We start from the raw sequence: 15732 nt of genomic DNA, 5'->3' as shown, positions 1-15732 counted from the left end.
CAGACCACCTGCAGGTTCGCATCTTTTCTCAGAGGGACATTTTATGTAAAAGAGAGTGTTGTTTGTGGTGAGACAGGCACAAGCCTGTGGTGTGCAGGGAGAGGGTCTTCTCTTCACTGAGACAGGGTGCATATTCCCCAGCAGGGAGGGATCATCTAAGGGATAGAAGTGTTTGTGGCTTTTTCAGAAAGGTAGAGTCCAGTTCTTTGTGTTACAGACACACAGTAAGGAGTGGGAAGAAGAAGCTCACATGCACGTTCACATGGCAGAAAAGGGCTTGTGGCACAGGCAAACTCCCTGATTGCAGCTCTTCTTTCTATCCAGGCTGGGCGTGATTCAGACCCAACCAAACACAGCTGCAGAACAGGCCTATTTGCTGCAGTTAAGCCCCCTGCTGCACTAATAATCCTGTTAGTTTCCCAGATTTAGTGTTTTGCATCTGGGTGTTTATCAGGATTTAGTGGCTATTGACTCGTTAACATTTAAACAACAGCATGTTGCCATTTCAGCGGTTTGGTCTCCAGAGTGGAGATGCTCTGGGACTTGCTGTTGTTTTGACTCCAGGACCTTAAAACACCAGGGTGGTTCCCGAGACATCTAAGCAGCCAGCCTTAGGGATCTGTGTAGAGCTGCTGGGTTTGATCCTGGCTCTGATCCCCCGCCTAAGGATGGATGTGGGGTCTCTAGGCTCATTCTGCCCTTGTGAGCACCTCCCCAGTGGTCCCTGGACTGCCCACAGCCCAGGCCATGGCATTTGGAAGAAGGTCCCCTTTGATCCCCAGGTTTCCTATTGCTCTCCCTCTCTCCTCCAGACGCATCCCCCTGGTGCTGCTGCTGTTGTAGCAGAGCTGCAGAGAGAAGGATTTCAGGCTTCAGTGCCTGTAGAGCTGGGATGCTTCAGAGATGAGAAAGCAGGAAGAAAACCCTCCTTGTAAGATTACACTCTTCCCTGACCAAGAAAGTTCGGAGGAAAGCAAACGGAGGTGCTGGTCTCACTCTCTTCTCCTGCACCTCCATCTCCTTCTGTGCAGACATGTGCAGTGTCACTCCCAGTTTACACCAGTGCTAACTTGTGCATAGACCTACCGCACCTCCAGCATTGCTCCTGAACACAAAGCTGCTTAAACTGACCGGCACGTCTGTTCAGATGGGAGAGACACCCTGCCAGCACACACCTGGCCAGTGCGGAGGGAGGGGAACAGGTATTCAGCAAAACCAGTGTGAAATCCACTTGCAGGAAGGGCGATTGGGGTTAATAGCACCTGAAATCAATAGAAGCACCAGCAGATCCATTTTTAACAAGCTGCCCAGAGAAGGCGAATGCAACATCCAGAAGTTAATAAAGCAGCTAAGTGTTCTCTTCAGAGAGGTGGCAGTGGAAGTTGCGTTAGCAAAATTGCTGGTACAAGGACAATTTGGGCAGGAGAGAGAGTTTTCCAGCCGAAAAAAGGTGGTGAAGCAGGAGACAACAAACTTTTCAGAGATACCTAGGCTTGGGATTGGAAAAAAAACCCATCAATATTCTTAGGAGCAAGTTTGTGAGAACTTGAGTTATGAGGAATAGCTACAATTTTTAGCAATTTAAAGGTGTTGGGAATTACGAGAGTACATCTTATACCACAGGTGAATAATGTGTCTTTATCCAGCCTGAGCGAGGCACGGCGCAGGTGGATGCTGGGATGTTTGCTGATGCCTGACCAGCAGGAACACCTCAGCTCTGATACGTGTTGGTGTTCCCAGGGCTGGCAGCCCCCCCACCCCTAGATTTTAGGATGTTCTGGAGCCACTCACTTCATCCAGAGTCCTGCTTCTCAGAGTGAAGGACCTCAGTGTGTAGGAGATGCTGCAGATGAGAGCAGGACATGGAGACAAAAGCCAGGAGGCACAAACCTCTCTGAGGAAATGGTTGTTGATTGGTGCGGTTTCCAGACAGCAAGGAAATTCTGCTGTCCGCTCTGTGCCCTTGGGAGCCTCTGTTATCTCCATGGTTTTCATGTGTTGGTGTCATCAGGCTGTAGGAGAGGCAGTGCTGATTTGAATAAGAGGCAGCTCAGCTCTTAGCTTCCTCTTGGCAGGCTCTGAACAAATCAGGAGCTCAGTCAGGTTTATCTGGCAGTGTGGGCACAGAAAGTGTTCTCCATCATAGGAGACTTGGGTCTTTTAGCCTTCCCTTCTCTTTTTCCAATTTCCTTTCTTAATACTGATTATCTAACTTTTCTTAGGACTGATATTTAACATGTCACCCCCACCAAGGGAGAGTCACTTTTCCTTCCAACTCCATTAAAAAGCCTGTAATAAAACCTGAAAAGGATGGATGGTAGGTCTAGTTAATAGCATTAAACTAATTAGGGGAAGATGAGTCTAGGGGGTTTCTTAATGTAGTTTAGTTTTATGGATTGTTATTGCTGGGCTTTTCTCATCGATCAGAAGAGATGTCCATCAATGTGTGCTCCAGAGGGACGGACCCGCCAGGCAATGCCCTGTGCTGACACTGGGATACTCACCCTGGGTGGTGTTTGTTGGCATTGCCTAATAAATACATGAAAGAGCAGAGCTAGTGGATCTATGAATGTTAAACAATTACATTACATCTTCTGTTGTATCTGAAGACAGTGAGTGATTAAAATTAAATTCCTGGTGCTGGAAAACAAAATAGAGAGGTTTGTAGGTGTGGGAACACTAGGCTTGAGAGGAAGCAAGACAGCAAATAAGGCAACAAATCCTGACATCTTAGATGGATCCTCAACCCATGAGTAAGATGATAGTATGTCCTAGGAAGCTGCCAGAAATGAGTTATGCAAAAGACCGACACAAACGACAGTGGTTCAAGAGCCCTTTGCCAGATGTTTGCGTGGCTGAGCGTGGGGCCAGCAGAGCTGCCAGCGCTGCAGCCTTTACATGGGCTGGGAGCGGATCTGGCCCGCAGACATCTGCTGTGCAGGCTGGTGGCTCCAGCGGCTGCTTGGGCAACAGCCAGTCTGACTGGGAAAAAGCCAAGCTGATTCATCGCCCATAATCAGAAATCCGTGGATGTGGATAATACGGGCAAAATTTCTTCTGAGCCAGTTCTGGTGTTCTGATGTGGAGCAGTGCCTTACTCTCCCAGCATCTCCACGGGCTGCTTCGATTGATGCCCTGAGGGAATCTGATCCCCTGCCCAGGACCTTCCTGGCATCTTCCCTCAAGTTGATCCACTTACTGCTCCCAAAGACCTGCAGCAAGCAATAGCAGTTGATGGAGAGATGAGTCAGAGCGGCCGTGTCCCAGTGCTGCCAAGGCAGGTGTGCAGGAACTAGGACACCCCTCCCTTTCTTAAACAGAGACAAAACCTTTTGTTCTGCACTGTTGATACAGGAGGTCACAGAAGCTGGGAGACAAGCTCTTGTGCTGATTCCTGCTCTCAGAATAACTCCAGTGCTGGCTGCTTTCATCTTGCAGAAATACATCCACCTAAGGTCTCTTTCCACCCTCCCGTGCAAGCATGCAGGTTGCCAAAAGACTTCCTCCTACCTACAGATATTTTGTAATTATTCAAGGTGTATACGCACAGAGGCACAGTCTCCAGCATCCAAAACCTGTAGCAGCCCATATGTAAAACCTTTCCCTCCGTTTTGTTGACTCAAGACAGTCAAAGGCTGGATTCAGAGCACTTGAGGAGTCTCGTACTGGGCCCCCGTGCAGATATTACTGTATTGTAAAAACCTGCTGGAAGCTTTTCTCAGCAGCCTTGATGTAATGGCCAAGGGAGGACGAACATCTCCTTCAGCCTTTCAGATGGTCCCTCTAGGTTAGGGCAGAACCACGTTTGAGTTCAGAGCTCTTGTCATTCCTCTGCCTGTCTTGTTGCTCTATTGAGGATTCAGGCTTTCTTGTTCAGCAGCTTTAACCAAATTGGCTCAAAAAATTAGGAAAATTGCTATGTATATATTGCTATGTATATATATGACTTCTCTTGTCAATTCTTATTTGGTGGCAGAGATCAGAGGGGTATTCAGGTAAGAGCATGTGGTAATTATTACACCTGGGTCCCAAGGGCACCCTTTAAAGGAACTGCTCTGTGCTGTGGGGAAGGGGGGTTGGTGGTGGATGCAGTTGCATGGTAGTCAGAGTGAACAGTGGGGAAAGGACTAGCAGAGAGAGGAGCCAGGGCCACTTTGGTGTAAGCTGTCCAAGCCGGAGGAGATGCTGCACCTTGCAAATCACCTGCCTGTTTTCTCCAGGTTGTACAATTGGTGAGTGTTCGAGGGATTGGTGACTTGGTGAATGTGTGAGTGTCCAGGTACCATATATTTCTGAAGAAACCACTTCTGATAGTCAGCAGCTCTGGGGCACAATGTTTAAATGATGCCTTTTTGGGGTCTGCCACAGACCTGGACCCTAGAACTGGGGACTGAAGTCTCCCAGGCGCACCCCCTTTGATGCGCATGTCATGGGAGCTCCACCTGCTCCTGCCCAAACCTCTTCGGGGTCACCTGGCAGCCAAGAGAGGAGCTGGTTGCTGCAAAGGGATCTCATCAGCTCTATTATTTTATATTTAGAGCACTTAAGAATGACAAATGCCTGAAGGCAGCAGGAGCCCTGAGCTCGCCCAGCCCCAAGGTCCCTATTTGCTGGCAGTGTGGCCGATGGGGGAGGCGAGTGTGCCAGGGCAGAGCTGTCCCTGCGTCTGCACGCGTGGCTTCTGCAGGAGATTTGTATGGATGAAACTGCAGGGACACACGGCTTCTGCTCAAGGAGTAAATGCAGCCACAGATGTGTTTGGCCCAGGGAAACAAAAGTTTGTTCGAATTCTTCTTTTTGCTTTTTTGTGATCCTGTACAGCCCCAAGAAGCCCCATTTCCCCCCGTGGCCTGGCTGGCCTGATGCACCGTGCAGTGTTCAGGGACTGGGATGACTCCTCTGGGCTGCTCCCAGGGGTGGCTGGAAAGGCAATTGCTGCTCCTGAGTGGAGGAAACCGGAGAAAATAATTTGAAATATCTTCATGCCACATATGCTTTATTTTGAGGAGCAAGCAATAACCCTGCATCCCCAAATGAAATATTGAATTTTAAGGGAGATGCAAACAAGTACAAATGAAAAATGTCTCTGATCGTAAATAAACCATTTGCTGAAATTAAAATGGAATGCATTACTGTCCAGGCTGGAGACAGAAATGTCAGCAGAGCTATGAAAGGGGAGGCTGACTCCTTAGGTGACCAGATACATTTATTGTTTTCTTTCCATTAATGGCAGTGGCAGTATTAGCGAAAAAAAAAAAAAAAAATTCAAATTGCCTGACAACACTTTAGAAGGGAATTAAGTCCAGTCCTTGCAGAGTTCTCCTTAGCTTCTGTCTCAGCAGGAATAGAGACTTGAACAGACTTGCATCCGGAGGGACAGGGGTGGGGAAAGAGGAATTAATTTTGCTGAGCAGAAATAATATAGATAACGTCTTAATAATCATTAAAAGGGCAAGTGAAATTGGTCCGGCCCTTGAAGCAGTCAGTATGACCCATTATCCAGTTGAACTGGCATTTGATGGGAATGGCTGGTTACTGTATTGGATGGGTCTGTTTCACGTCATCAGCTAACGCAGAGCCAGGAGTGCATTAATGTCAGGCCTCGTGCATTTGCAAGGAGTTTGTGGCAGGTCTGTGTTTAGGGAAGTGTTTACGTGGCCGATCTGAATGCAAATGTGCTTGGGCATCCTGTAGGATCCACTGACATGCCTCTGTCTGACCAAACCGACCTCGTCCAGAGCCTGTTGAAGTTAATGAAAAGCATCTGATGACTCTAATGGGCTCTGGGCCAGGGCTGGTGTGTAGGCAGACACACTGCTCAGTGATGTAAGCACCATCTGTGGGGATGTAAATGCTCCATGTGCTGTTGCTGGCCAGGGCAGGTGCTCTTGTGAAAGTTCAGGCCAGGCCAGATGGCAGAAAACTTGTTGTGGGGGAATTGCCAGCCTTGTTTTATACTGCCATGGGGCTCAGGTAGTGGGAGGAGTGTGGAGCAGGCTCTGGAGATGGGGTATTTCGTGCATGGGATCGTTAGGGCACTGGTGCTGCAGCTCTCCATCACACTGTACCTGTGAGGTTGGAAAAGGGACACCAACATGCATTTGTTTTTGTCAGAGCTCCGTGACAGATTTCTAGGTTGCAGCACCTAAGGCCGGGCTGTGAGCCCTGGAACACCCATCTCCCGCATGGTTTACCTGAGTGAGGACTTGCATCTTTCTGCAGGATTGTGTCTTCTTTCTCCCGGTGGGGTCCCCCAGCCAGAGCTGCAGAAGGACTCGGGGTGACAGAACAGATGCTGAAACATGTGGCCTTGCTGGTAAATGCTTCTCCCCGGTGAAAGCACCCCATGCCTTGGTGCGTGTCTCCCATCTGTGGGAGGCATTAACTCTGCTGTCCCGCCTCACCACGCTGGAGGTCTGTGATGTGCTGAGCTCTGAGGGAGCTCAGCCCAGCCGCGGCGGCAGCTGAGGTTGCCGCTCTGTTTGGAGGCACCAACGTTCCCCTGAACCGCAGACCTGGGTTTCAGGTGCCGCCTTGTTTGGAGGTAGGCTGTGGGTTGCACTTTGCCACGATCAAATGTGCTGTTGGGAACGTGGCTGCAGGAAACGATCACCTCCCGCTGCCCTTTCTGCTGCCAGGGTGCAGTGTCCTGCCCCGGAATGGCCGGGGGGTTGGTGGGTTTGTGGTGGAGCTGGTGCGGGTGGAGGAGGCTCATGAGACTGGCTGCAGCACCAAAGCTTACGGCATAGCCCCGGCCAGAAAGGCAGGAACGAACAGCTCGGGGAGGAAATTCTCAGCCTCTGGAGGAGCTGGGTTTGCAACAGAGCCCTGACCATTGCCACAGCATGGCACTCCTCTGTTGGTCACGAGACAGTTAATTTCCGTTTTTCTCCAAGCAGGAGAAAGCACAGAAGTAAAAAAGTCTCCGTGATTTCAGTCAATTAAACTAAAGCCTACTGGGTCTGTTGCTTCTGGATTTTTAGAATTTATTTTATTGTATATTTTTGTAAATGAGCCTTCCAGGGTCTTTGAGCACTTACCATGGAGTGACAATCACCATCCGTTGCCTCGCCTCTGCCCATGCTGCCTCTCCACGGGAGCTCAAGAAATCTTAACATCCCATCAAAAGCCAATTACATTCTGACACACCAACTGGAGACATCGAGAGATGGGGGAGAGAGCAGCTTACATAATGGTTTTAAAATTACATGGAGCATGCTGAATATTTGGTGCTACGAAGTGCCAATAGTTCAGAGCAGCAGCGAGAGAAGGGTAATGGGAAGGAGTTGTAGTGGGATTTGTACTTGAAAACCCCCTCCAGGCTGCAGGTGCAAGACCTGATCCTGCACCTTGTCTTTGCTTTCAAACGCTGCAGCTTTTTTTGGAGGGAAGGATGCCCCAGCCTTCCACCTCTTGGGTCTCTTTCTCCCCATGGGATCAGGGTATCACTAGAGCAGAGGGGGTGGTGGCTGCCTCCTTGTCCTTTGGGAACTCCCCCAGGGCCCAACAAACAGAGACAACCCCTGTCCTGTCTGCAGCCCCAGAAGGAGAGAGGGGAGAGCTGTGGGCAGGGTGAGATGGGCAGTCAGAGGCACTGGGCAGAAGGATCCATCCAGGGCTGTTCATGGCAGAGCTGCAGGTGGGTGAGGGCTGGGAGACCCTTTCTGGGAAGTGCTGCTGTGTCGTCATCCCCTGCTCTTGTCCTTCCCAAGGCATGTGCTGTTGGCCGGTCCTGAGGGCAGGACACTGCTTGGGATGAAATGGGTACACTTGAGACTGGAGGTTATGGCAGTGAGACGGAGGAATATTGAATTGTCTTGGATTTTTCTGGCCTTTTTCTGGCCCGCAGCACTATGACCCCAGCCTGTTTCACCCCTAAAACCTGCTGAGAGGCAACAGACTCCCACAGCCAGAGACCACGTGTCAGCAGCTCTCTAGAGCCCCTGGGAAGGTGACACTTAGCAAGCAAGCCTCTGAAAAAAAATATTGGTCTCCTTGTCCTCAAACTAGTGGCCAATCCTCTCTGTTGGCTCTCAAGGCCACAGTTGCCCATCGTGCCTTGGGAGAATGGTGTTGGGTGAGCAGAGAGGGCTGTGGGGCTGCAGCACCCACCCTGCCCCGTCCTGGAGAAGGTGCTGCTTTCGAGGTCAAGCCGACCAGCTGCCCTATAGCAATGTAAATCTTTCTTAATGTCATTGGCTGGGCTTGGGAGCATGGCAGGAGGGCTGTGGCTGACCAGGCAGCAAATTAACTGGAATTACGTTATCTAATAGTTTATATGATGCCTGTGTGTTTTGGCAAGACACCTTCATTAATAGAAGATGCCCTCTGCCTGCTGACTGTTTACATTACTGGTTTCCCAGGGACCCCACATGATGTTTCCCTTTTTAGTGACCTTCATAAAAGAGAAAAAAAATGCTCCTCGTTTCCCTTGATTTTTATAATTAATTTTGTTCCCTTCTGCTTTGCAAGCATTTATTCCTCTGGATTGAAAACACTATAGGCTTAAATGTCCCTCTATACCGGTGTAAATCAGGATTCCCTTCCCGGGTGTGACTTGCATTACAACAGCTGCCGGGCAGCCCAAGGAAGATGCCGGCGTCTCTGGGGGTCGGTGGCCCCGGACTGCAGGGCAGGAGCGTGGTGTTGGTGGGTAAGTGCCAGCACGCCTGTGTGAACGCCAGCCGGGTCAGCACCTCAGCCTCTTGTGCCGAAGCCGTCGGAGCTGCTGCCGGCTCCCCTGGCTGCAGACACGGTGCCCCTGTCACTTTGCAGCCCCTCCCTCGCTCCAGCGTGGGGCTTCGCTCAGGGCAGGGTAAGGCACAGCAGGATGTCACCTGCCATGTCCTGTGAGGAGGGGGCATGTGGCAGGCTCTGCTGAGGACAAAGGCATTCTTGGGTGATGCTGGCATGTTGTTCCCCAGGTCTCTGATGCTCTGCTTTTGCTGTCAGCCAGCCTGCTGGACCCTTTTCCAGTTAAATCTGACCTCCTGTGGGGACAGTGGCAGTAGCAGAGACCTGCTGGCTCCTCAGGATGCTTGAGACTGAGCTTCTTGGAGGTTTTTCTTAGCTGAAGAAGACAAAGTCTCGTTAAATCCATCTCCGAGCCCCGGTGACATGGAGAGGTGACATCAGCGATGTGACTCACGAAACACCAGCAGAAAAGCAGCATCCAGGAGGGCAGGTTGGTGCTTTGTGCTGCTGGGAGGGGAGAGGAGGAAGGAAGCCCCCCGCAGCCTGCCTGGGTGTCTGGAGGCGCGAGCTGTGCCGGGGTGCAGACACCTCTGCCCTGCTCCTTGGAGCCTGCTCCCACCTGAGCAGCCTGGGGAAAAGCTCTGCCGGGGGTGTGGGAGCTGTTGGGGCCCACCGGGAGCCTCCTGCCGTGGGGCTGGCAGCCCATCTTGCCCCCATGTTTTCATTGCGCCGTGGCCACAGCAAGCTTGGGTCCATCTCCAGGTGCCAGAACTTCTGAGATCTGCTGCCATCCCTCCTCCTGAGTGCAGTGGGGATGGCACTGCCAGCTCTGGGCATTGGCAGTGGCCCCTTCTCTGACCCGAGGGAAGTGGCCAGCCCCACCTGGAAAGAGCTTCCTGGCAAAGAAAGTTTGTGGATTTACAACCCTTATGGCACGGATCGTACCTCAGGCAGCCATGGATAGTGTGATCCAAGCTCTCGGTGCCCTGGGGACCGCCCGTGCTGCCTGGTGGTTGCTGCTCCCATAGCGGGTCATTTGTAGGCAGGGGCTAAACTTCTTGGTGGTTTTCCTGTTGTGCATCAGACGGGGGCACCAATTTTGTCCAGACTTGGTTGGGAATCGATCAGTTGTCGCTGGTGAAGGGCAAAGCTGCCATGGAGCAACAGGTGGGAACAAGCTGTTCCCCTTCCCACCCCCCTCTCTGATGGATTTGCAGAGCAGTATCAGTGAGCTGAGTAACTCCATCTCCTAGTGTCTGAGGGTGCAATGAAAACCTCTCCGGAGAGATAAGGGTGCTGCAGAGCACCACAGCATCAGCTGTGCCAGCCGGCGCAGGCCGTGGTATCGAGGGCTGGAGAGCCGCCGGGCTCCGCTGCCGAGGCCCTTCGCACCCTGTGCAGCCAGAAGGACCCTCCTGGGCCCAGGGGGACCATGCCCGTGAGGGACGAGGTATCTCAGCGCCGCTGCACCATAGGATGCGTCTCCCTGCTTTGAGCACGCGCTTCCCTTCCTTTGAATTAGAGCTGAGAGGAGCGAGGGTATCGTAAGGTGGGGAGGGGGAAGCAGCAAAGTTTGGCTCATGGTCTCTCTTTCGGAGGATGGCTGGGGGGAGTCCGGGCTGGGAAGGTTCTTGTCCAGGTCCTGTCTGATCTCCCTTGCTGTTCTGGCCTCTTCGAAGGACACAATATAGGGTTTCAGTCAAATGACGTGATGACCGGTCGTGTCACCTGGGCACTGCCTGTGCCACCATCTCTGCTTCAGCCCAGGGCTTGGGGTGATGCCCAGACTGTGCTGCTCTGCCCCGTGCCTCAGGGGTGCCCAGCACTAGTGCCTGGATGGTATTTGCTGGGTAAATAAAATGTAAATTATGGCTCGGCCTGGCCTTTTGGAGTACTATGAATTGCACATAGGAAAAGGAGTTAGGGACTTTGTCTTGGGTCAGTAATAATTAGGATCTGTATTTATTAGTCTCATGTGCTTGATGGGTCACTGGCTCCGTTCTGGTGCACTCTGCTCTTGGGCAGCACCAGTCGCTTTCAATTATCTAACACCAACAAAAGAGAGGATTAAACTGAAGCTGGGACCCAGCAACGCATAAACCTGCAGTTTCCTTGAGCAGCAGGAGAACCCTCTGATGTCTCTGAACGGGCCCTTATAGGCATCTGGCTGCCCTGGGTCCCCCCTAATAAAGCCCCCTCTGCCCCCACCGTTCTCTGCCACGCAGTGGGAGCTGGTGGGTGCTTCCCAGGCACGGGGTGGGTGAGTTCATTTGGTTCTGTTCTTACAAGGTGCTTGTCTGCATCCTCCTCTATCCCCTTGTAGACAGTGGGACTCCTGCAGAGCGGATGAGAAGGCAAATGCTGACTTTCTAATCTTAAACACGTAGGGACAGACTGAAAAGGAGCTAAAGGAATGGATGGAAAAGCACATAGGGGGAAGGACGGGTGGGTGGTGGGATCAGTGGCCAGGAATGCATGGGCATGGATGGGAAGGAGATGGTGGTGGTGCCAGGACCCTGCTCTTGGTCCTGGGGAATGTTCCCTCCATGGTCCCTGATCTGGGTGCATGCAGGGCCCAGGGATTTCAATGCCAGGGAGCTGTCTGGTCTCGCTTGCTGGGGAGTGCTCGCTGCTCGTGGTGCCCCATGGAGCCTGCCTGTGAGCCCGCTGCCGGCAGCCTGGGTGCCAAATGGCTTTTCCCTCTACTGACGGTGACCCCAGAAGCGTGCAGCACTCTCCTGGGCTCTGCAGCAGGGGCCTGCGCACACCCCGTGCTCATTTACAGTCCCTGGCTAATTAAAAGAACCAGGGCTGCTTTGTAGTGTGCAAAGCCCTGGGATGGCTCCAGGGCCCCTGGTCAGGATCCGCGGGCCTGGGCTGGGACACGATGCCCGGGCAGGGTGGTTGTGGACGGGGATGGGAGGACTGTAAGAGCAGAGCTCGGTTAGCGCCTGCGGCAGAACACAGACCCTGCAAACGACCCCCCTCCCGCGCTGCCTCTGAGCAAGATTCATCCGTCTGGCTGTGGCAGAGGCTCTCCCTACCTGTCTGCTCTCTCCCTGCATCCCTGTGCCTTGACTATTGACAGACACCAACTTTTCCTGCTGCAGGATGCCTAGAGCTAGCTGGCAGGAGGGTTTGCAAACATGTCGAGAGAGACCTGGAGGCACAGGAGTATCTCCTGCCCTGAGCGGGGAAGATTCATCCTCTGGGCCCATTGGGGAGGGCGAGAGATGTGTTTTTCCTGCTGTCCCGTAGCAGAAGGGCTGTGCCGTCGCACACAGACCTATGGCTCTGGTGGGGATGTTGCCTGCCGACGGTGCCAGCGCTGGATGCACGGAGCTCAGGGAAGGGGTGGGGAGCTGCGTGCCTGGGGGCTGCTCTGGGTTGGGCTCCCAGTGTGGCTGTGAGCATCGATTTAGGGTCTGTGTGCATCGGGGACTGCAGCCTCGTGTGGAGTGACTGGCTTTTGGTGGCAGCGTGACCACACTGGCACTGTGGCTGAGTTAAGGAGACCTGTGTGTCTGACAGGCCCACAGCACCCTGCCAGTGATGGTGGTGGCTTCTCTCTCTGGCTCTCGCCCTGGTGACCCCACAGAGCAGCGCAGTGTGGCTCCTGCTGGTCTGACAGGGCTTTACCCATCCTCAGTGCCAGCAGGGGTTAGATGTCCAAAAAACATGGGCTTTGTCTCTTTGTGCCTAAACTTTCCTGTCAGTCCCTAAGCTTCTCACCCTCACCTCAGCCATCACGTCACTTGCCCAAATGGGGAAACTGAGACATCAGGTCCTATCCATTATTTCTATTGAAAAAAACCCCAACACCACAACCCCCCACAAAACAAACAACCAACCAGCTAAGGGATAGTCACCTTTGCATCAGCCAAGTGCATTTTTCCAGGCAGCAGTCTGACCCCAGATGATGTCCCAGCTCTGCTGCGCTCCAGGCACCTGGGGGTAGCGTGTGCTAATGAGAGAAGAGCACGGCTGTGCTGTCTGGGACTAACTATGGTGGCTTGGGTTTCATTTCTTTCTCCTTTTCTGTCCTTGAGGTTTGTATTTGTTTGTCTTAAGCATAATGGGGTAGATGGCATTTGAGGGTTAACAGCATGGCCGGGGGACTTGAACTTGAGTTGGGATTTTCCAGGACACCAGGATGGGAGGGTGATGGCAGGAAGAGCTGCTCCCTACCAGAACTGAGTCATTCTGAAGCACAGGGACACATCGCTTAAAGAGAGTGAGATTGAGACCGCAAACACCCATGTGTCCCGATCCGTCTATAAAGTAAGGGCTGATCAGATTTCTATGTTGGCTGCGGGCTCTGCCTGCCTCCGCAGCACCGCTGCTGGGGCTGGAGGCACAGCATCCCTCGTGGGGTGTTTGCTCCTGCTATGGAAGCGTACGAGGAACTCTTGCATCTAAGGGGACCAGGTTACTAATTGCTATCCACGCTCACACAGACCTGCTGCAAGGCGGTGGGGTGGGTGGAAGCGACGCACCGGAGGAGGGATTTAAAGAGAAAAGCATCTGAAGATCTGGGCTGTACAGGGAGCTCTTTCCAGCTCGCCTGGCAATTACCTGAGGCACTGCAGAAGTAAAGCTTGCTGGTCTGCAATTGGGTTTCCTCGGTGTGAAATTCCCCTCTCTGCAGTGAGAGAACTTTTAACTAGAGGGGTTTAGCAGCAAGGGAAGATACCGGTTTTTGCAGAAATCAGGTTTGTGTTTATGAAACATTGTCACTTGTTGGGAAATAATTTTTGTCTCTGTGAAAAGATAGGTCTAGGATGGTGACAGGAGTTAATCTAAATCCAAATGCAGGGACATGATGCAGGGAAAGTGGATGCTGCATCAGAGAAATGACCAGAGACGTTAATATCCTTCCCAGGGTAGGACTGGAAATAGGGATATGACATCTACGTTTTCCCACTGACCTAAAACATTTCAAAGAACAGAAAGTCAGATCCCCAGATTTGTAGGGGTTTTATGGTCATGACAGTCTGGTTGGCCTGCCCAACACGGGCGGATTTTCCTGACAAGATGAAGGGGAGAACTGCAAGCAATTCTCTCCCTCAAGTTATGTGTTGCAAATCACTGACAGCCAGCACAGAAGGTTTTGCAGCAGAGTTGATGATGATGATATGAGGCTTGAAACGGGAACCCTACTGGTGATGTGGAGAGAGCTGGAAATCGCTTCTGATCTCTTGGTGTCAGATGTCTCATTTACAATAAATAAATACAGAAAATACACCCCAGAGAGTTGCTGTCAGATACCGGGAGTCATCAGCCAGAGAGCTCCCTCGGCATTTGGTATTTTAGGTCAGCTGGCTTTAACTTACTGGAAGCTGCAGGCAGATAAATATCAAGGACTTTCTGAGTCAGAATTGTGGTATACTGAAGACATTCAGTGGTTCATTTGGGGTTTGGGTCAGTCTGTAAATGAATAAATGAAGTGCAGAACCGAGCAAAAGCCACTTCCAAAATTTCCCATGAAATTAAAAAGCAAACCTTCAGCTGTTTTCTTTCACCTCCCAGGAATATCAAAGGCAGGGAGCTGCACTGGTGAGCCTGGCGGCGGGTTCAGGAGCCCGTATGGCACTGTGCGGATGTTCCTGCAAAGGGCAGGGCTCGTTTGCAGCAGCTGGAATGGAAATGTAGAAATCCCGCTGTGTTCCTCTTGCTCCTGCAGGGCTGGAGATGAAACCTGCTGGCAGAAGTGCTGCTGGAAGTGCCAGTGGGATATATCATTGCATCTCGGTGATTTCAACCTCCATTAGTTTGTAAACATAAGTATTCACGGTGGAAAACCTGATTTGCGGAACTCTGCTGGCCTAACAGAAGAGAAAATGGGACCGTCCAGCCTCTCTGCTCTGCCACAGCTAATCAGCATGGCTCAGAATCTAGAGACCAGTCCTGGTGATGAAAGGCTTGTGGACGGCCCTCGCCTCTGAACCAAAGCTCCTGCCGGCGCTAATTCCCCTGACGTCAGTGCTGACATCCCCAGCAGAGAATGTGCTCCCCAGGATTATTCCAAGCGATTGTTTAGTGAATCATTCTGGATAATGAAAATGCAGAGGGAAGGAATTGGAAAATTCTTCACTGTCAATTCACAAAAAAGGAGAGATGGAGGAATTTTTCATGTCAATGGTTTGTCTGTGAATTATTCACCCACTTCACAAATAACCAGAATCCCTTTCTCCCCAGACCCGCACCCCACCCCGGATGAGGTTCGCTGGCTTTGCTGTAATGTGGGTTTGACGTGCTGGTCGCTGGCGATGCTCCCACCACTCCCCGTGCTGAATTACACATCGCACACACCGCAGGTGAGTCCTGCTGCCCGAGGGGAGGGTCCCCGAGCCGTGAGGGGAGGTAAAACAGCAGGGCCAAACCCGGGAGTGATGCCAGCCGAGCTGTAACCAAGCGGAAAGGCTGTTAACGGCGCATAACCTGATGCTGCGGTACCAGTACTGGGAGGGGACGCAGCATCAGCAAGGGCCGTCAGAGCGATGTTTTACTGTCTCCGTGCGCCCCAGCACCCGCTTGGCAGCAGGAAGGGAAATGCCGTTGAAATCCCTGTCGGAGGGAGGGAGAAGAAACACGTTGTGGTGGAAGGTGGAAGGCGAAGGAGGGTGGGATGGGAAAGGGCAAATGGTTGTTTTCAGCTGCTGTCCCTACGGTGTGCGTGCTCAAACAGAAAACCTGAGTCGGAGAGCGGGCAGAGGTGAGTTGAGCCTATGGAGCAGGGTCTGAGAGGGGAAAGGGCAGCACCAGCCCTGATGCACCCCAGTGCGGAACCTGCAGTTAATCGCAGGCATCTGGTCTTGCTTGGAGATGGCTGAGCTGAGAGCCTGGAGCACTTTGCTCCCAAACTTGGGCTGGGAAAGTAATTTAGGGAGTGTCTAAATGGTCAGGAGGACCATGTGTTTATTTTTCTTACACTACTATTGAAACTTCCATTGTTTAGCTAAAGATGCTATTTAATACCCCATTTAAGTTACCATGGTAAGAAATGTCTACACCAGGGCTTTCAGGGTGTTCACTGAA

This window comes from Athene noctua, chromosome 9, assembly GCF_965140245.1.
Source record: "Athene noctua chromosome 9, bAthNoc1.hap1.1, whole genome shotgun sequence".
NCBI classification, from domain to species: Eukaryota; Metazoa; Chordata; class Aves; order Strigiformes; family Strigidae; genus Athene; species Athene noctua.
The sequence above is the reverse complement of the archived record's forward strand: the minus strand, read 5'-3'. Positions refer to the sequence as shown.